Below are 21,679 nucleotides of genomic sequence, written 5' to 3'. Positions count from 1 at the left end.
AAATGCATACCTTCTTAAATCTTATGTTCTTTAATTCTGAATCTGAAGAAATCTGGGACTTAAACTAGATCCATATTCAGTAAATAATGAAATGTGAGTCTCACTCACAGCCTGGTTTGTTGCACAGAGATCCTGACAAGGCCAGCCTGACTTGCAATCCTAGTAATGCTGATGAGGGATGCATCTATACTGTAGAATTAATGCAGTTTGACACTACTTTAATTGTCATGGCTCAATGGTATGGAATCCTGGGAGATGGTAGTTTGGTGAGGCACTTGAAATTTATTTTTATCTGGAATTTTTTAGGTCTTTTGTCTTTAGGCCCTATTTATAATATGAGTCACAAAAGGTAACAATGATGTATCTCTTCAATTGCTGTCAAACTGCAACTCCCAGAATTTCTCACTGTTAGCTGGGCTATGACTGATGGGAACTGCAGTTCAACGACATCTGCAAGATGGCACAATTCCATACCCTGGTGTGAACGCTAGCTTTCCTTGCTAGCTTTGGCAGAGAAAACTTGTAAAATTACAATTCCCACAGTTACGGCAGTAAAAGTGTTGTCGAACTACATTAAATCTACTATGTAGATGCACTCAAAGTAACATTCAATCTATGGCTCTCAGATCAGTGATGTTCCAAAAAGAAATGCACCTGTTGTGAGGGATTCGGCAACCCATTTCTTGATTTACTGAACTCAGCTGGTGGGAATGAAAAAGTAATTCAGACTTTTGAAGATGATGCCACTGTAACTCCCTTCTCCATCTCTCTACATTTGGGTCTAATCCACCCTGGAATGGGCATGAACATACCAGATCTTTAGTCTCATGCGATTCCATGCACACAGTTTTGAAAGGTCTGTTGTTCATTCGTTCAGTCGCTTCTGACTCTTCGGGACCTCATGGAGCATCCCACGCCAGAGTTCCCTGTCGGAACTTCCCTGTCACCATCCCCAGCTCCTTCAAGGTCAATCCAGTCACTTCAAGAATGCCATCCATCCATCTTTCCCTTGATCGGGCCCTCTTCCTTTTTTCTTCCATTTTCCCCAGCATCATTGTCTTCTCTAAGCTTTCCTTTTTTCTCATGATGTGGCCGAAGTACTTCAGCTTTGCCTCTACTATCTTTCCCTCCAATGAGCAATCGGGCTTTATTTCCTGAAGTATGGACTACTGGGATCTTCTTGCGGTGCAAGGCACTCTCAGCACTTTTCTCCAGCACCACAGTTCAAAAGCATCTATCTTCCTTCGCTCAGCCTTCCCTAAGGTCCAGTTCTCACATCCGTACGTGACTATGGGGAATACCATTGCCTTGACTTTGTGGATCTTTGTTGCCAGTGTGATGTCTCTACTCTTCACTATTTTATCGAGATTGGACATTGCTCTCCTTCCAAGAAGTAAGTGTCTCCTGATTTCCTGGCTGCAGTCTGTGTCTGCAGTAATCTTTGCACCTAGAAATACAAGGTCTGTCACGGCATCCACATTTTCTCCCTTTATTTCCCAGTTGCCAATCATTCTTGTTGCCATAATCTTGGGTTTTTTATGTTTAGCTGCGACCCAGCTTTTGCACTTTCTTCTTTCACCTTGATTAGAAGGCTCCTCAGCTCCTCCTCGCTTTTGGCCATCAAAGTAGTGTCATTTGCATATCTAAGGTTGTTAATGTTTCTTCCAGCAATTTTCACCCCAGCATTGCATTAGTAAAGCCCCGCACATTGCATGATGTGTTCTGCATACAAGTTGAATAGGTTGGGTGAGAGTATACGCCTTTCCCAATCTTGAACCAGTTTGTTGTTTCATGGTCAGTTGAAAGGTCTAGTTGCACACATTTGGATTCACAAACCTGAGTTCACTTATTTTTTAAAGGACCTGTTTCAAGTCCCTGAGTTTATGGATATTCTGTCCTTGCCCACAGAAACCCAGGTGGATCTCCCATCTCCTTCAAGACCAATCTTCCCCTTATCACACTTCATCTCTCTGCCTGGCTGCCTCCATTTCATTTCTTACTTGCCATGATGCTATTTCTTTGCTGGACATAAAGGAGACCACGGAAATTGCCAGCTTCAAATATCAAGCTGAAATGCAAATTATGCACAAGTTTGATGTACAGATTGCTGAAAATGAAGGCCAGAGTATATATTTCTTTGAATTAAGGAAACAGACCTTTAAATGAGTTCCTAGATGGCCCATTTCTGCCACACAAAAAAATGTGATTTCCTTATTGAATATTTCGAGGCTGTTCAGGGCTACACTGATGTGAGGTTTTTTGTTGAAGAGGGCCACCATTTCAACGCAGCCCACAACTGTATAGAATGAAGTATTCCACAAGTGATCCTGGAACCTCTCCCTTCTTTCAGAAAGAACAAGATAAGTAAGGTTTTGTTTTCCTGATACACCATCTGCAATGCTATCCATCCGAAATGAACTTAATCAGAACGTTTTAAAAAATGTTCAAGCTACAAAGTATAGTTTTTCTTCCAGAGGACCATAGACAGGTATTAAGATTCCAGCTTTTGTCATGTAACTTTTAAGATTCAGAAATGACCCAATCGGTTTAGTGCTTTAAAATATTACTGTTTCTAAAGGGAAAGACATTAGCACTTAAATAAATCTCTCTTTAAAACATCAGAAAGACATAAAAGAAAAGAATTTGGGATAGGCTTTTCACCCAACATATTTTTCCTTCTTAACACTGATATTTTATCAAATCACTGATTTTGTATGAAGGCATTTTGTAGGTATTTATTTTGTAAACTATTTATTTTAATTTCATTTTTCTTAATAAGGCCTCAGATGGTTTAGGAAGTAGTATAATTATACTATAGGTTTATAATTAAATGATAATTGGTTAGCATGCTGGCTTCTGAAGCACCTTTGTTCAAATGTCTGCTAGCTGCCTGAAAATCTGGAATGCTGTATTTAGTAAATTCCTGATCAGTCACGGTGATCAGAAAACTTGAGCATTTATCAGTAGTACCTTTTAAAATTTGGGCACATAATCTGGAATCCCAGCCTCTAGTTCCTTTTAGCTAAAAATCCTGCGGTTCCAGCTCCTCTCCCTTCTGCACTCTCTGAGCTGATGTCTTCTGCCATTCACCTGCCTTTGACTTGCGGCAGAGAAGGAAGCCACAGTTCCTGCCACGGCGTGAGGCTATGGACCTTGCGAACAAGGAATGGGGCTAGTTATTATTATGAGCTGCAAATAATGTGCAGCAATTGGCTTCATATTCTGTGAGGCCTGCATGCCCCGATACTTTTGGAACAATATTTGACCATGATCTGGTTTGCTGAAAAGATCAGGTTTTGTTGAAACCACCGCTCTCTTCCCCACTCTCACTTCGAGGCCGCAAGTTCCTATTTAATGAATCCAGAAATATTGAAAAAGAGCAAGCATATGTTTGTTTTTCAATTTTGCATTTACAGTCAGGAGTTGAACATTTCTGGATAGCTTGCAGTGAATATTTCTGGTCTCCAAAAGGAGTGAGAGGGGAAAAAATGCCAAACAATTCAATTTCAATTATACGACGGTCAGATTATGCTAACCATGTACTTTTAGACTCAACCGAAAACTCATGGGCAGCAGTACTTAGGTCCCTGTCTAGATTTATTTAGATCTTTTCACAAAATTACCCAGATCAAGAGCTCTGCCTTTGCCTTTCAGTCTGCACAATAATTGCCCATCTCAGATAATCCTGAGATTACATAAAGTATAGCAAGGAAATTTCTTCAGGCATTTTCTTCTTTGCTGTACTTGCCCCATCAAGAGCACAGCTACTGAAATTTAATACAAGCTTTTTCCGTCCTCTTGATTTTTTTTCCCCTCCAGAAATCCTCCAAGCCATTACAATGGAACTCAGCTAAAAGATTGCCTTTTATTAGAGCCTTGCAATATTTCAACCAACAACTGTTGGTGAGTTTTCAGATTTCTTCTTTTTTTAAGACTGTTTGCTTCCCTTCCTTTCTAAAACGATTAAATAACTTATTTTTAAAGTCACACTGTGTATTTTTAAAGGTAATAAAAATCTTACCACAAAATTCACTGGGAAGCGAAACATTGTGCCAGCCCTGAAATGAATGCGATCTGTGCAAGGGCTCAGTCAGCCTTTGCCAACCTCCCCTTCGTCTCTACAATCCTGGCACAAGGCAGAGTCCTGGTGGATGGTGCCCTTCGCTTCTTTGTCATTTCTCTCTCATTTTAGATGCTTTACATTTTCTTTATACGGGATTTCTTTTTTTCTGCAACTATAAAACTTTTTGACAATTCCCCCCTCAAACAGAGATATTAAGCAACTGAGAATAAATCTATATAAGAAGGATATGGAATTGAAACAGTGCTATGTTAAAGCTGAGGTCTTACCAGTGGAAAATACTATATAAAACCTGAACATTCATAATGGAAAAAATTCATTTCAGGAGAAGACATCTCATTTCTACCATTTGACATGTGAAAAAAGTAAAGGGGAAAAATAATTACAGGTTGTCATGTTCACCTTTTATCAGAAAATGGTAGACATTAGCAAACATATATTAATTTAACATTGAAATATTTTAGAAATAGGTCTCACTCATAAATCACTATATTGATATTGATATTTCAAATTAGATTTGACAGATCAAAAAGTCTAAAACCTGGAATTTTATTCACTTTCACAAAATAACATTAGTCAGGTAAGCCTCATCTAAAGTAATGGCATTTCCCCCTCCTGTAAATCAAAGATAATGTTTCTCCCTGCCACGAATCATCCCCCAACATGTATAACTTTGGCTTATTTTTTTAAAGAAAGAAATGCAAAAATCTACTAGCTTCTCTTACCAGAGCCAAAAGAAGTCCTCTTTCCCAAGCTGACTCCACCACCACACTGTTATGGTTCAAAAACAAAGACTGGATTTGCTGGAAGCTGTTTCTACCCAGAAGCTGCTACGCAAAAAGTCGCTGGTATTCTCCAAACTGCTGGTTGCTAAAATATTGCCAAGTGCTGGCAAGAGGGGGGGGGGGGGGGGTGCACAGAGGAGGTTTTTCCACTGTGTTAAATGTCCTAGTCTCTGAAAATTCCTTGGAGGTGTTTTATGCACAGCAAGCACACAAAAAATAAATAAACAGGGCAAGAGACTCCTCCTGAAAGTCAGTACTGAAAATGCATAGGCAAACACACACTCAATAGTTATATGGGGAACTAAGTAAATTGAAACTAATGTTTCATACAGAATTTTCACTCCTGCATTATGAAACCCACCCTCACCTTTCCTTGCGTCCTAATCCAAGCTTTTGTTAGACTTAATTCCAAACAAACTAGAAGCAGAATTTCTGTCTCTCCTAAAAGGGAAATGATGCCTCTGTTTACAATTCCCCTGTGTTAATTAATTAGGATGTAAACATATAAAATCAATTGTTTGCAGAAAATCAGAATATTATCTTTTTTTAAAAAAAAAACCCTAATTCAGATGGATGGCAAAAATCAAGGATCAAACTAAACTTAAAATCACATCAGAAGTTACTCTAAGAAGAGCTAGAATTCTGGAAGAAGCCAGTGATGCAAAATGTCATGCAACTTCCTATCAGAGGAAATAATACTTTACTGGCACTGTTTGTACCAAGTGGACCTCACAAGCATCTCTCTTAAGAAGCTATTTGCTTTTTGAGTACAGCAATTGTCTTTCTCCTGTCCACATGACAGGCCTCAGACCAGGAGCCATAATGCTGTAGATATGAATGCAGTGACCATGAGAAGGGATGGGGTTGAACAAGGCAACAACCAGTTGCCTATTGGAAAGACTAAGGAATCCCCTTTGATGGGGATTATAGTCCTAATGCACCCTATGGTCAGGATAGCAAGTTTGGTATAGTACACATGGTGGGATATTGGGTATCAAGGAAGGCCTTTTTTTTTTTTTTTTGTCGTGTCAGGAGCGACCTGAGAAACTGCAAATCGCTTCTTGTGTGAGAGAATTGGCCGTCTGCAAGGATGTTGCCCAGGGGATGCCCAGATGATGTGATGTTTTATCATCCTTGTGGGAGGCTTCTCTCATGTCCCCGCATGAGGAGCTGGAGCTGATAGAGTGAGCTCATCCGCCTCTCCCTGGATTCGAACCTGCGACCTACTGGTCTTCAGTCCTGCCGGCACAGGGGTTTAACCCACTGTGCCACCGGGGGAACAGTGGGGAGCAAGGATACATGTATTACGTCATCTAAATAGGAAACCTTGATATGGTGTGTAGAAGCTTGAGAAACAAAATGGTAGAAAGGCCTTGGAATCTGGAACTTGACATGCTTGCAACTGGAAAGCCTGCTACATTTTATTCAAACAGGGATCTCAGGAAAAGGGGCTCTGATCAAGAGATGCTAAAGTTAGAGAAGCTTATTTTATTTATCGTGTCAGGGGCAACCAGACCATTGTATTACATTTCTAACAGAACAAAACAAACAAACAGATAAAAAAACAGTTTGCAAACTTGGTAGTTGATTAACTGTCCTTTGACCAGTATCTGGCCACTTGGAGTGCCTCTGGTGTTGCCAGGGAAGCTGATAGGAGGAGATGGGTAAGACATTGAACAAAGACTGCTATAATAATAATAATAATTAATAATAATAATAATAATCATAATAATAATCTTATTAGTGTATATACAAACGTACATGCTACCCTAATAATAATAATAATAATAATAATAATAATAATAATAATCTTATTAGTGTATATACACACATACATGCTACCCTTTCCTCCTAGGACTTAAGAAGGTCTACAAAGGTTGCAGCTGAAAGGATAATCATGTAAAATTAAAATAACTTTCAACAAAACTAAAAACAATCAATGGCACACCCATTGAAGAAGAAAACAAGAAATATATACAATTTAGTTGTATTTCTAGTTGTTACTGTGCATATCAAATTTTACTGGGAACCACTCAAAGCCTCGAGGACTGGGAACAAAACCTAAATGGATAGTAAATTTGACATATGTATTAATGAATATTATACTAAGTTATACAAAAAGAGATCACAGAATCATAGAGTTGGAAGAGACCTCATGGGCCATCCAGTCCAACCCCCTGCCAAGAAGCAGGAAAATTGCATTCAAAGTACCCCCGAATGGTGAATATAATATCATATAATATAACACACCCTCTCAAAGCAACCAGCTAGATTAAAGTAGAGATTCAAACCCAGGAAAGAGATTGGTGATATACAGGACTATGAGGTGATGGCTCTTCTATTGCTGGCTATTCCAGTTCGCTTCCCCTTCCTTTATTTTTCATACATTATTTATTTATTTTACAATATTTTATAATATTTTACTTCCCTGCCTGGTGCAAACCCTAAAGGAGCTTACAGTCACATAAAATTAACACACAAGAAATGTGGGTGTTTGCTTCTTTTTAAAGAGTCCCATAAAATAAAAGGACAGCAGAGTGAAGCGTGAGTATACCATGCTCCAATTGCTGCTCTTTCCAAATCTGACTGAAAAACAGTCTCACTTTTCCCAAAACACCCAATTTCGAGGTTAGAGCACCTCCTCTTGGGCAGCTGGTCAGACTGTGGCTTCTGACTTTCCCCAAAAATGGCGAGGAAGCAAGTGGAATTGGGGGGTTACACTTCTGACACTCTCCAACTATCCAAATTTGGCAAGGATAATCCTGATTAATACTCTGTTGCCCCATTTCTTTCGGCTGCTTTAAAAATATCGGTTTCTCTCTATCCTCCCACTTTCCCACTTTGTCCTCAGCATACTTCATAATAGCTACAAATTGAGTTCAAAAGGCAAAAATAGTTTGCACTCCATTAACTCAGCAGGGAGAGAGAAAAAGAGGGGCGACATCTTCCCCGTCCCAGTCAGCTCAGGCCAAAGCAAAATGCTGCAGCCTCTTTGTTTGTTATTCCACATTAATAACTTTTTGTCATCTTGACAACAATCTGATTTTACTTGTCTGCACGTATCCAGTTGAAATGTTGGAGGGTATATTTTAGATATTTATATGAGCTTGACTCAGTAGAAGGCTGTGCTCCTGGGTCTGAAGCAATCTGACTAAACTACTGCAGCAAAAATGGCAACAGTAGTAGTGGTGGAGAGATGTTGAAGGTGATTTGAAAATCTCTTTCTAACCAGAGCTTGGAAATATTTTTTAGCACAGTAAATGCCATGTTGTCTGGGGGATTCTGGGAGTTGTCACCTTCAAGAACTGTCCAAAGGTCCCTTGTTAATGCAGGCTCTCCTTGATGTTATCATGATTGTTGGACCAAGATGACTATCCATCCGATCCAGCGACTGGATGTCCCCTCTAGGTCCACAAGGAGGCAACTGCCAGGCCATCAAATGCTAATCAAGGCGTTCAGTTGAAACATTCACACCTAGCTCCAACAGACAAGAGTCTTTTGTCTCACCCTGGTCATTCCACAGATATATAAACCCATTTTCCTAGTTCCAACAGACCTCACAACCTCTGAGGATGCTTGTCATAGATGCAGGCAAAACGTCAGGAGAGAATGCCTCTAGAACATGGCCATATAGCCCGAAAAAACCTACAACAACCCAATGAAACATGTCCCTTCTCTTCCTCCAAGCCAGCCTGCAACATTTCTGCCCTGCAGCTGCTCAGCTAACTCTCCCTGAGGTTTAAATATTCCCATAGCACCTCCTTTTAAAATAAGAGAAATAGAAGTTTGACTTCTGTTGGGGGAGAGGGTTGTTTTTCAAAGCTACATCTATTTTGAAATGCTTTTTTCCCCCTGCACACTTTCTGCAGTTCATTCGGACTATGGCAGCAGCATTTGTGAACTCTGCGTCATTTCAACCCATTAATTCCTGCCACGCGTTAAATGGAGCAAATGAAAAATAATGTGTCATGTTTTGCTTGTGTGTAATTTTAGGTTCCTCGCTGTGAAGCCTCCCCTCAGTATTAAATGGGTTGGAGTAAGGTGGGGGTCCATGAAAACAGGCAAGAGGAAGCTATGGAGTCTCCGTTGTTCTGCTCGGTCAGAAAAAGCTTTTCTCTCTCTGGATCCAGTTCCCCAACTCAAACACACGAACAGACATATGGGGCTGGTTCAAAGGCAGAGCTGGATTCAGATATTCCAGTTTTTAAATTAAAATTCTTGGCTTAGTGGACACATCCATTGACTCAGGCCTGCCTTTTCCCGGCACTCACCATGAAATGTATTCACTTCCCAAGCCAATCCCTGCACACTCATTAAGAGCACACATGTGTTTCATGCCGGCCAAAATCCACACTGACTACTACGGAGTAAGTTCCATTCAGTTTCTGGGCACAGCTGTGACTTGAGTAAGCATGCAAAAGAGCTCACTGAACTCCTCTGTGGTTTTGTGCAGTTGCTGAGGAATCTTGACCACTGCTGCAGAAAGTGGGCCTTTTAACACCACACAAGTATAGCTCTATAGTTCCACTTTAAGAGCCATGGTTCTATTCAATGGACTCCTGGGATTTGCAATGTAGAATTGCCTAACATTTTCAGCTCTAGTATCACACCAAACTACACATCCCAACATTCACAGGATACAGTCATAGCAATTAAAGTGTGATAATAATGCAATAACTGCATAGTGCAAGAAGGATGAGGATCTTGCAGTCCTCACTGGGGCAAAAGCCAATGTGCACCCATCATATCCTTTCTGTTGTTCTATCCTTAGTCAAGTTTTAATTCCAGGATAAGCTACAGCCATGTTACAGCCTCGGGGCCCTTCCAGTCAGCCCTAATATCCCAGGATCTGAACCCAGGTTTTCTGCTTTAACCTGTATTATATGAGTCCACACTGTCAGATAACTTGGGATAAACAGAAAACCACAATCAGATCCTGGGATATTTGGCCTGTCTGGAAGGGCCCTCAGTCTGTCTGTCCTCCCTATACTCTATGCAATTCAAGGTGTGTAGTAACCAAATCCAAAAGTTATTTTGGCCCAGCAAAGTTAAGCTTCATGCCCAGTCATCTTTATCATAGAATATCTTCTCATATATTTCATTCTGTAAAAATGCTTGTAAGAAACTTGTAAGAAACAAGCAGGAGTCAACATAGTATAGTGGTTTGAGAGTTAGATTATGACTCTGGAGACTAGGGTTTGATTCCCCACTTGATCATGGAAACCCTTTCTGGAAAAGTCAAACTTTCTGAACAAACCCTGCAAGAAAACCCAGGGTAGGTTCACCTTATGGCTGCCATACATTGGACTTGAAGTCACACAACAAGAAGCAAGAGAGCATGGCGCTGCACTGTTCCCTCCCCAAAAACCCCTTTCAGAGTCAGAGCTATAAATATAGGACATATATAAAGACTAGCCATCCCCTGCCACGTGTTGCTGTGGCCCACATGGGGGTTCTGTGTGGGAGGTTTGGCCCAATTCTATCGTTGGTGGGGTTCAGAATTCTGTTATTGTAGGTGAACTATAAATCCCAGCAACTGCAACTCCCAAATGTTAAGATTCCATTTTCCCCAAACTTCACCAGTGTTCACATTTGGGCATATTGAGTATTCATGTAGAGTTTGGTCCAGATCCATCATTGTTTGAGTCCACAGTGATCTCTGAATGTAGGTGAACTACAACTCCAAAACCAAAGGACACTGCCCAACAAACCCTTCCAGTATTTTCTGTTGGTCATGGGAGAACTGTGTGCCAAGTTTGGTTCAATTCCATCGTTGATGGGGTACAGAATGCTCTTTGATTGTAGGTGAACTATAAATCCCAACAACTACAATTCCCAAATGACAAAATCAATTTTTTGAGTGAAGGACATACATTGTATTATTAGGTGTCTTGTGTCCAAATTTGGTGTCAATTAGTCCAGTGGATTTTGAGTTCTGTTAATCCCACAAACGAACATTACATTTTTATTTATATAGATACACACACGTCCCCTGTGTATCTCTCCAGCTTTTTCTATGGACTTATATCTTCTTTTTTCTAAGCAATCATTAAAATAAAATATATTATCTTCATGCTCACACCCATCAATTCTGGGTGAATCTAAAACAAATGAAAACCACTTAAAATTCTGCCTAAAATCCAGGCAACAGCTCCCTTTAAAGCTCACTAGTGCCCATATTCAACAAAGAGAGATGAGAAACTTCAGGAAGGTTTTGTTTTGGCATGATCTCAGAAATGATGCTAGGACCGGACACACATCACAGCCTGAGAAACAGCTCAGTCCCTCCTCGACATTCTGCTAAATTTCCTCAGGGTTAAAGCTCATAGGACACTCCACAGATTTCACATAAGTCATTTATTCCCAAAATAGTAGCTCAGCTGCAAGTTTGCTGTCGTTTTGCATTTACTGACACCCATCAAAGTGAGTCAGTGTCTACCATTTTTGCACCAACTGGTGTGGAGCTTCAAACAAGCCCTTCTGCAATTCACACAGTTGTACTGTGTTTTATTGGCTCCCCACCACCAAAATCAACAGCAGATGTGGCAATGCATTAGTTAGCAGCTAGGCCTGTGCTACTTAGCTATGGATTTCTACCAACAAACAGCAATTAATAGAGTGAGACATTTATTAATAATGCTAATGAAGATGTCCCAAACAGATGTGTGCTAGTACTAGTCTCAGTCAGCGCCCCAGCTTGCAGCTGCAGGGACATTGTTATGAGAAATAATAATAATAATAATAATAATAATAATAATAATAATCAAAATCTCACACATAATCTCACAAATTTTGTTTGCAAATATACTACATTTGATAGGCTTCAGCCACAAGTAATTTGGTAGTTCAGGTAAGAAAGAGGTCAATCCATTCTGTTATGTAAGTGGGCATTCATTTTCTTTGTAATGCTATGCCAGCTTCTTACTCTCTTCCCCAACATGCTTGCCTTCTCTATCGCTTTTTAACCTACTGTCCAAAAGGGAAAATCCCATATGATGGAGATGGTGGAAGCATGGATGAGGCCATTAGTCTACTGCAGGGATCCTCAAACTTTATAAACAGAGGGCCAGGTAACAGTCCCTCAAACTGTTGGAGGGCCGGATTATAATTTGAAAAAAAACATGAATGAATTCCTATGCACACTGCACATATCTTATTTGTGCAAATAGCACTTAAAAACAATACAATAATTAAAGTGAAGAACAATTTTAACTAATATAAACTTATTAGTATTTCAATGGGAAGTGTGGGCCTACTTTTGGCTGTTGAGATAGGATTGTTGTTGTTGTTGTGTGCTTTCAAGTCATTTCATACTTAGGTTGACCCTGAGCGAGGGCTGGGTAAATGACCTTGGAGGGCCATATTTGGCCCTCAGACCATAGTTTGAGGACCCCTGGTCTACTGCATTCAGGTGCCCTTTGATTTTTTGTCAGGGCATTTTTAAATATCTCACAAAAGGTAACTGACATTTTGCGGACGAGGCATATGAGTCTTTATTCTACAGCAGTAGGCAATTTTTGGGCTTTGCGCCCATCTTTAAATCTCTTTGCGCCCAAATATTGGGGCTTTGCGCCCATCTTTAAATCTCTTTTCCTGCCCACCAGCACTCCATTTTCCGTTCTTGAGTTCGGAGTAGAGTAACTTCTTTGGGAGACAGTGATCGGGCATCAGGACAACATGGCCGATCCAGCAGAGTTGATGGCAGAGGACCATCACTTCAATGCTGGTGGTCTTTGCTTCTTCCAGCACGCTGACATTTGTCCGCTTGTCTCCCCAAGAGATTTGCAGGATTTAGCACGCCCAATGGTGGAAATAATGGGAACTGGGGGTCCCCACTGTTCCTATCCTGTGCAGATGTTTTCTATGAGCAGCACCCATCTGTGGCATTAAACTTCTACAAAATTTAGCATAGTTGAGAAGATATGTCTGCCCTGAATTCACATGTTAGAATGGAGATTTCTCTTCTTTTTGGCATAAGGAAACACATGGCATGGAAGCTAAAGGGCATAGCTGCCCTAGTTAGATTAACTTGTGTACAGTCACAAAGCAGCCACTTGCAAAGTCACCTCCACAAAACTGGCCAAGTTCCAATGCATTTCCTTTAAGAAAAGCAATCTCCTCTCTCTCTCTCTCTCTCTCTCTCTCTCTCTCTCTAAGTTTGCAGTTTTAGAGGTAAGGTAAACCCAAAGTACCTGCATCTTGGTTTTCCTGCCACAAGAAAGTCAAGGCCAGGGTTTCACTAGTTATGCTTGTGAAAGTCTTTTCCCTTCTCAGGCTCCTTCTACACTCCCCGATAACCCAGATTATCAAAGCAGATTACCCACGTTATTTGCTTTGAACTGGAATATATGAATCTACACTGCATATAATCTGGTTCAAATCAAATAATCTGAATTTTATATTGCAGTATAGAAGGGGCCTCAGAGGGACAATCCTTTCTTCCCCAACTTGGCCCCAATATTTATTATTTATTCATTTATTTACTCTATTTCTATACTGCCCTTCTCAGCCTGAGGGCAACTCAGGATAGTTTACAAAACAGCACAATTTGATGCCACCATAATATAAAAAACAGCTAAAAGCATATAACATACATTTATAACATATAACATACATGGAATTTTATGTATAACATACATAAAATTCCTTAAACAGTAAAATCAATAAAAGCATAAATCCTCCGCATCTCAATACCAAAATCGTTATCCAATCACAATTGTCCAGTTGTTCTGAGGTCAAGAAGTTATCTGCTACACTGCATTTGAGAAAGCCTGCTCACAAAGCCAGGTTTTGACTTTTTTACGAAATATTAAGAGGGTGGGGGCCAATCTTATGTCCCTAGGGAGGGTGTTCCACAGCCGAGGGGCCACCACTGAGAAGGCCCTATCTCTCATCCCCGCCAACGAACCTGTGAAGAAGGCGGGACCGAGAGCAGGGCCTCCCCAGAAGATCTTAAATACACACACACACTCTTCCAACAGGCCTTAAAAAGTTCTCATACCCTCTGAGTCAAAAAGCAGGGCTTTTGGACTATCTCCTCCACAGTCCTAAAAGAGACAAAACAAAACCTTCTCCAGAAAGGAAGGCTGACAGATAGTCTTGCAGAAGACTAACATCAAAGAAGCTCAAAACGCGTGGGTTTTTAAAAAAATTAAACTAAAATCTTTCCCTTCTCCCCACTCTGAGAAATGGTTTTGTAATAAAGCTCCTGTAATAAAATCATATTGATTTGGCAGGTCAGGAAAGCCAGCAGGGAGGACCAAAGGCAGAACAGAAGAACTTCCCAGCATTTTCTCCCTCATCCTGAGAGAGAGTCCTTGCTGCTTGTGCATTTGATTACAGTTGGAGTTCCATATCCGCGGGTTCTTCAACCACCATTTTTGAAAAGCACGTTGGTTCACAAACAGACACACTTCATCACAAGCACTGACTGCCTTAGAGCCCTTCCAGACAGCCATATAATCCAAACTATCAAAACAGATAACCCCACAATATCTGCTTTGAACTGGGGGGCCTTCTAGAAATGCCCTACATCCCAGGATCTGATCCCAGCTTTTCTGTTTCTCCCAGATTATCTGACAGTGAAAACTCATATAATCCAGTTTAAAGTAGAAAAACCTGGGCTCGGATCCTATTGGAAATGACAACCTTCTTCCAGCCTTCTCTAGTAATGTTTATCTATGATCCTGTTGCTTACAGTTTCCTGTAGGTTCTAGTATGCAGCTTGCTTTCTTTACTCTATGGTTCTGGAGAAGTTATAAAAGGAGCTGCAGACCTTGAAGCTGCTCTCTCTCTCTCTATTTTTTTTTACTATGGACCTTCCATAAAGCCTTATATCCAGAATATCAAGGCAGAAAATCCCACATTGTTTGAGTGTGGACTCGGATAACCCAGTTCAAAGCAGATCTTGTGAGATTATCTGCCTTGACATTCTGGGATATTTGTGGAAGGGCCCTATGTGATGTGTTGATAGCTGAGGCCCCTTCCACATAGCTGTATAAAATCTACATTGAACTAGTTACGTGGGCCCTTCCACATAGCCATATAACCCAGAATATCAAGGCTGAAAATCCCACATTACCTGAGTGTGGACTCAGATAACCCAGTTCAAAGCGGATATTGTGGGATTTGATGCGGCAGCAAAAAAAGCCAATGGGATTTTGGTCTGCATTAACAGGAGTCTAGTGGATCCAGGGAAGTCATGCTACCCCTCTATTCCGCCTTGGTTAGACCACACCTGGAATATTGTGTCCAATTCAGGGCACCACAATTGAAGAGAGATATTGACAAGCTGGAATGTGTCCAGAGGAGGGCGACTAAAATGATCAAGGGTCTGGAGGACAAGCCCTATGACGAGCGGCTTAAAGAGCTGGGAATGTTTAGCCTGAAAATGAGAAGGCTGAGAGGAGACATGAGAGCCATGTATAAATACGTGAGAAGAAGTCATAGGGAGGAGGGAGCAAGCTTGTTTTCTGCTTCCCTGGAGACTAGGATGTGGAGCAATGGCTTCAAACTACAAGAAAGGATATTCTATCTGAACATTAGGAAGAATTCCTGAGTGTGAGAGCTGTTCAGCAGTGGAACTCTCTGCCCCGGAGTGTAGTGGAGGCTCCTTCTTTGGAGGCTTTTAAACAGAGGCTGGATGGCCATAGCATCATAGGATCAAAGAGTTGGAAGAAACCTCATGGGCCATCCAATCCAACCCCCTGCCAAGAAGCAGGAATATTGCATTCAAATCACCCCTGACAGATGGCCATCCAGCCTCTGTTTAAAAGCTTCCAAAGAAGGAGCCTCCACCACACTCCGGGGCAGAGAGTTCCACTGCTGAACGGCTCTCACAGTCAGAAAGGCCCTATTTCCTCCTTGTTTTTCCTTTTTCTACTGACATAAGAAAAGAAGCCCTTTTTATTGGTTTTAATGTCCCTGGCAAGCCTGAGCTCGTTTTGTGCTTTAGCCTTGCGGACCTTTTCCCTACAGGGGTTGGCTATTTGTTTGAATTCTTCTTTGGTGATTTCTCCCTTTTTCCACTTCTTGTGCATGTCTCCTTTGTGTTTTGCCACAGTTAGAAGTTCTTTGGACATCCATTCTGGCTTCTTTGCACTTGTCCTAGTTTTTCTCTTTGTTGGCCATCTATCGGAGGTGCTTTGAATGCAATTTTCCTGCCTCTTGACAGGGGGTTGGACTGGATGGCCCATGAGGTTTCTTCCAACTTTATGATTCTATGATTCCTGCCTTTATATTCTGGATTCTACAGTTGTGAGGAAGAGCCCTGAGTCCACACTGCCATTTATCTAGGTTGGATTTTATACAGCTGTGTGAAAGGAGCCTAAGAATCCAGAGCTGATGTGGTCTATCCAATGCAATGTTCTGAATCGGAGCCCCAAATAACCTCAGGGAAGAGCCAAAAACAATAAAATAAAAAATATATAAAATAAAATAAAATAAAATAAAATAAATGGAATTGTTGGGCGGTGAGGAGGAGGAGGAGGAGGAGGAGGAGGAGGAGGAGGAAGAGGAGGAAGAAGAGGAGGAGGAGGAGGAGGAGGAGGAAGAGGAAGAGGAAGAGGAAGAGGAAGAGGAAGAGGAGGAGGAGGAGGAGGAGGAGGAGGAGGAGGAGAAAGAGGAGGAGGAGGAGGAGGAGGAGGAGGAGGAGGAGGAGGAGGAGGAGGAGGAGGAGGAGGAGGATCCTGCCCTTGCCGCCTTCCCAAATCAGAGCGGGACCCTTCGGGATAATAATAAATATTATTAATGTCAACACCCCCTTTTTTCCCTTTTTCTTCCGGTGGCCCTGGGGAAACCCTTTCCCGGCCTGGGGAGCCTGCGGAGCACAAAGACCAGCTTGTCCTTTTGGAGGGGAAAGTATTAATCGAGAGAGGAAATGATTGATTTCCACGGCACGTACCGTGACGGGAGGAGGGAGACTTTGGCCACACGTCAGGATCCCCCCCCCTTCTCTCCCCACCTCCCAAAAAAAGGAAAAAGAGAGGAAAGGCAAATGTTGCCGAGAGAGACCCTACTTCTTGCCTCTGCGGTTTCAGCGGCGGGAGGAAGAGGAAGAGGAGGAGGAGGAGGCCCGAAGCTGTGGCCGAGTCCGAGGCCCAACTTGGGGGGCAAAGAGCCGAGGAGAAGCGGAGAGCTCTCTCCCTTCCTTTCCTTTCCCTCTTGGAGGGCGCTGCTTGAAAGAAAGTCTGGGGGAGAGGGAGAGAGAAAGCAAGCCCGCCTGCTGCCTAGTCTATAGACATAAGTATGGAGATGGGTTGGATGCAGTTGAGCCTTCAGTGGGAGCATTTCTTTGAATGGAAGAGCTCCGCCGCAGCCGCCCTTTCTTCCTGGTGGCTGTTTCCAAACTTGTTCCAACAAACGAGGGAGAAAAACCGCGCCCGACGCGGAAAGGAAAGCCTCCCGGCTCCTCCCTCTCTTTCCCTTCACATCCACGCACAACTGAAGCGGCTTCCACACAGGCCAAATAGCAATGTCTTACACGGTCCCTTAGATACTCCAAAGCTGATGAACAACTGCACTGCATCCTGTCAGATCCTTAAAATTTGGAGGAAAGCAAGGGCCCTTCCGCACAGCCCTATCTAATCATCTATCTATCTATCTATCTATCTATCTATCCATCCATCTATCTATCCATCTATCTTTCTATCCATCTATCTTTCTATCCATCCATCCCACACACCCACCCACCCACCCACCCACCCATCCATCCATCCATCCATCCATCTATCTATCTATCTATATAAATAAAAATGTAATGTTCGTTTGTGGGATTAACAGAACTCAAAAGCCACTATACCAATTGACACCAAATTTGGACACAAGACACCTAACAACTCAATGTATGTCCTTCACTCAAAAAATTGATTTTGTCATTTGGGAGTTGTAGTTGCTGGGATGTATAGTTCATCTACAATCAAAGAGCATTCTGAACTCCACCAATGATGGAATTCAACCAAACTTGGTACACAGGACTCCCATGACCAACAGAAAACACTAGAAGGGTTTGGTGGGCATTGACCTTGAGTTTTATGAATTGTAGTTCACCTACATCCAGAGAGTGCTGTGGACTCAAACAATGATGCATCTGGACCAAACCTGGCACGAATACTCCATATGCCCAAATGTGAACACTGGTGGAGTTTGGGAAAAATAGACCTTGACATTTGGGAGTTGTAGTTGTTGCTGGGATTTATAGTTCACCTACAATCAAAGAGCATTCTGAACCCATCTATGCAGACAATCATGCCATCACTGCTCAATGGTTGAACATAAGCTCTCTGAAGCTTTAGGTGCTTTTACTGCCCATTACAGGGGAAACCAGCTGATTCCTAATCCACCTAAAACACAGTGTGCTTTTCATCTTATTTATTTATTTATAAGATGGACCATAAGGAAGGCTGGGTGAAGGAAGATGCTTTTGAACTGTGGTGTTGGAGGAAAGTGCTGAGAGTGCCTTGGATCACCAGAAGATCCAACCAGGCCATACTTCAGGAAATAAAGCCCGACTGCTCATTGGAGGGAAGGATAGTAGAGGCCAAGATGAAGTACTTTGGCCACATCATGAGAAGAAAGGAAAGCTTAGAGGAAGACAATTATGCCAGGGAAAATGGAAGGAAAAAGGAAGAGGGGCCGACCAAGGGCAAGATGGATGGATGGCATCCTAGAAGTGACTGGATTGACCTTGAAGGAGCTGGGGGTGGGGACGACCGACAGGGAGCTCTGACGTGGGTCCATGAATTCATTAAGAGTTGGAAACGACTGAACGAATGAACAACAACAAATTTATTTATTTATTTCCTTCATTTCTACCCCACCCTTCTCCCACAAGGGGACTCAGGGTGGCTTTACATAAGCATCAGTGATGCTGTCAACATATACATTCAAATAAAAACAGTAAAGCTTGGTTAAAACATTATAAAAATCATCAAAAAATTCATTAAACATTCAACTAACACACCTCCTAAAAACCAAGATCCAGCCAAACAAATTCAATGTCGTAATTTTCAAGTTCCCTTTCGAAGCTGCCAATGTCCTCTGGTCAATGCCTCTAGTCGAACACCTGGTCCCACAGCCAGGTCTTCAGTTGTCTCCTGAAGGACAGGAGGGAGGTGGCCAGCCTGATGTTCTTAGCGAGGGAGTTCCACAGACAGGGGGCCACTGCTGAGAAGGCCCTGTCTCTCGTCCCCACCAACCGCGTTTGCAAGAGTGGGGGGATCGAGAGCAGGGCCTCCCCTGATGATCTTAAGCTGTGAGGTGGTTCATAGCAGGAGATATGTTTGGACAGGTAAACTGGGCCAGAACCATTCAGGGATTTAAAGGTTAAAACCAGCACTTTGAATTGTGCCCGAAAGCTAACTTGCAGCCAGTGAAGCTGGCAAAACAAAGGAGTGGTTCGCTCCCGTTAGCAGTCTTAAGAAGAGACAAGCATGTCGAGCCCTGAGGATCACCTGGGAAGGAATCCCACTGGAGCATTGCAGCACACCCAAATACCTGGGAGTTACCCTGGACCGTGCTCTGGCCTACAAGAAGCACTGCTTGATTATCAAGCAAAAAGTGGGTGCTAGAAATAATATCATATGAAAGCTGACTGGCACAACCTGGGGATCACAACCAGACACAGTGAAGGCATCTACCCTTGCACTTTGCTACTCTGCTGCTCAGTACACATGCCTAGTGTGGAACACATCTCACCACGTTAAAACAGTGGATGTGGCTCTTAATGAGACATGCCACTATCACAGGACATCTACTCCCTACACTGCTAGAGATTATATACTGTCTAGCCCAGTGGTTCTCAACCCCACTAATGCCGTGACCCCTTAATACATTTCCTCATATTGTGGTGACCCCCAACCATAAAATTATTTCAGTTGCTACTTCACAACTGTAATTTTGCTATTGTTATGAATCGTCATGTCAATATCTGACATGCAGGATGTGTTTTCATTCACTGGACAAAATTTGGCACAAATACCCAATATGCCCAAATTTGAATACTGGTAGAGTTGGGGGGGGGGGATGGTTTTTGTCATTTGGGAGTAGTATTTGCTGGGATTTATACCTGACCTAAAATCAAAGAGCATTCTGAACTCCACCAACAAAGGAATTGGACCAAACTTGGTACACAGAACTCCCAGGACCAACAGAAAATATTGGAAGATGTTGGTGGACATTAACCTTGAATTTGGGAGTTGTAGTTCATCTATATCCAGAGAGCATTGTGGACTCAAACAATGATAGATCTAGACCAAGCTTGGCAGGAATACTCAATATGCTGAAATGTGAACACTGGTGGAGTTTGGGGAAAATAGACCTTGACATTTGGGAGCTATAGTTGCTGGGATTTCTAGTTCACCTACAATCACAGAGCACTCTGAACCCCAACAACGACAGAATTGCGCCAAACTTTCCACACAGAACACTCATGAGCAACAGAAAATACTGTGTTTTCTGATGGTCTTTGGTGACCCCACTAACACCCCTTCATGACCCCTGACCCCCAGGTTGAGAAACATTAGTCTAGCCTATATTGCACCACCTGACATCTGCCAGGAAGTAGAAGCTAGTAAAGGAAGGACCAAGGTCCTAACATATTCAGCATGTCAACATTTAAATCAAGAAATAGTTTTCTAAGATTGACAGAGATACTCACAGGAACACCTCAGCAAGCAAGAGTCCAAAGTTGGAGGCTAAAATCCAGAACCTCAATCAGTGGCAGATGAAAAACTCCTTCCTGGGCATGCAGAAGTCTGGGTGACTTGGAAGGCACTGAACAGACACCACAAGATGCAGAGCCAACCTTAAGAAATGGGGTCACAAAGTGGAGTCCACGACATGCGAGTGTGGAGAAGCGCAAACCACAGACCACTTACTATAACATGGTCTGAGCCCTGCCACATGCACAATGGAGGGCCTTCTTGCAGCAACACCAAAGGCTCTTGAAGTGGCTAGCTTCTGGTCAAAGGAAATTGAGTATAATGTCAAGTTTTTTTTTAAACTTTTTGGTTTTATGCATTGCTAGCAATGCCCTTGCACGCATTGCTGTGGCCTAGTCTGTGTTTATATTTGTGTATATTTGTATATATGTGTATTTGCGTATATATGGGGGGGGGGTTGGCTTTTAAGTCCTTTCTGCTGTGTTTTTCAGTGTTTTTATGAGTGGTGGTCACTTGTTAGGCTGATAGGTGTCTTGTGTCCAAATTTGGTGTCAATTTGTCCAGTGGTTTTTGAGTTATGTTAATCCCACAAACGAACATTACATTTTATTGATATAGATAACTATATTCTCATTTTGCTTCTGACACAATAAATACTTAGGCCCCTTCCACACTGCTGAATAAAATCCCATATGTATCTGCTTGGAACTGGGAGATATGGCAGTGTGGACTCAGATCACCCAGTTCAATGCAGATCTTGTGGGATTTTCTGTCTTGATATTCTGTGATACAAGGCTGTGTGGAAGGGCCCTGGATGATAATGACATAGAATCATAGAATCAAAGAGTTGTAAGAGACCTCATGGGCCATCTAGTCCAATCCCCTGCCAAGAAGCAGGAATATTGCATTCAAATCACCCCTGACAGATGGCCATCCAGCCTCTGCTTAAAAGCTTCCAAAGAAGGAGCCTCCACCACACTCCGGGGCAGAGAGTTCCACTGCTGAACAGCTCTCACAGTCAGGAAGTTCTTCCTCATGTTCAGATGGAATCTCCTCTCTTGTACTTTGAAGCCATCTTTGGGTCCTTCCACACAGGCATATAACCCAGAATATCAAGGCAGAAAATCCCACAATATCTGCTTTGAACTGGGTTA

General features: G+C 42.2%; 1 protein-coding gene across 1 annotated transcript in view; it reads right to left on the bottom strand.

Moving 5' to 3' along the window:
• NFIX (nuclear factor I X) overlaps positions 1–4,914 on the bottom strand; it is a 316,203-nt gene extending 311,289 nt beyond the window's left edge. Inside the window, exon 1 of the mRNA XM_060763577.2 lies at positions 4,807–4,914. The gene's annotated coding sequence lies outside the window, so the exon portion shown is untranslated. The remainder of the gene's footprint in view (positions 1–4,806) is intronic.
• Positions 4,915–21,679: the final 16,765 nt, after the last annotated feature.

The sequence above is a fragment of the Anolis sagrei genome, chromosome 2, assembly GCF_037176765.1.
Source record: "Anolis sagrei isolate rAnoSag1 chromosome 2, rAnoSag1.mat, whole genome shotgun sequence".
NCBI lineage: Eukaryota > Metazoa > Chordata > Lepidosauria > Squamata > Dactyloidae > Anolis > Anolis sagrei.
The sequence above is the reverse complement of the archived record's forward strand: the minus strand, read 5'-3'. Positions and strand labels throughout refer to the sequence as shown.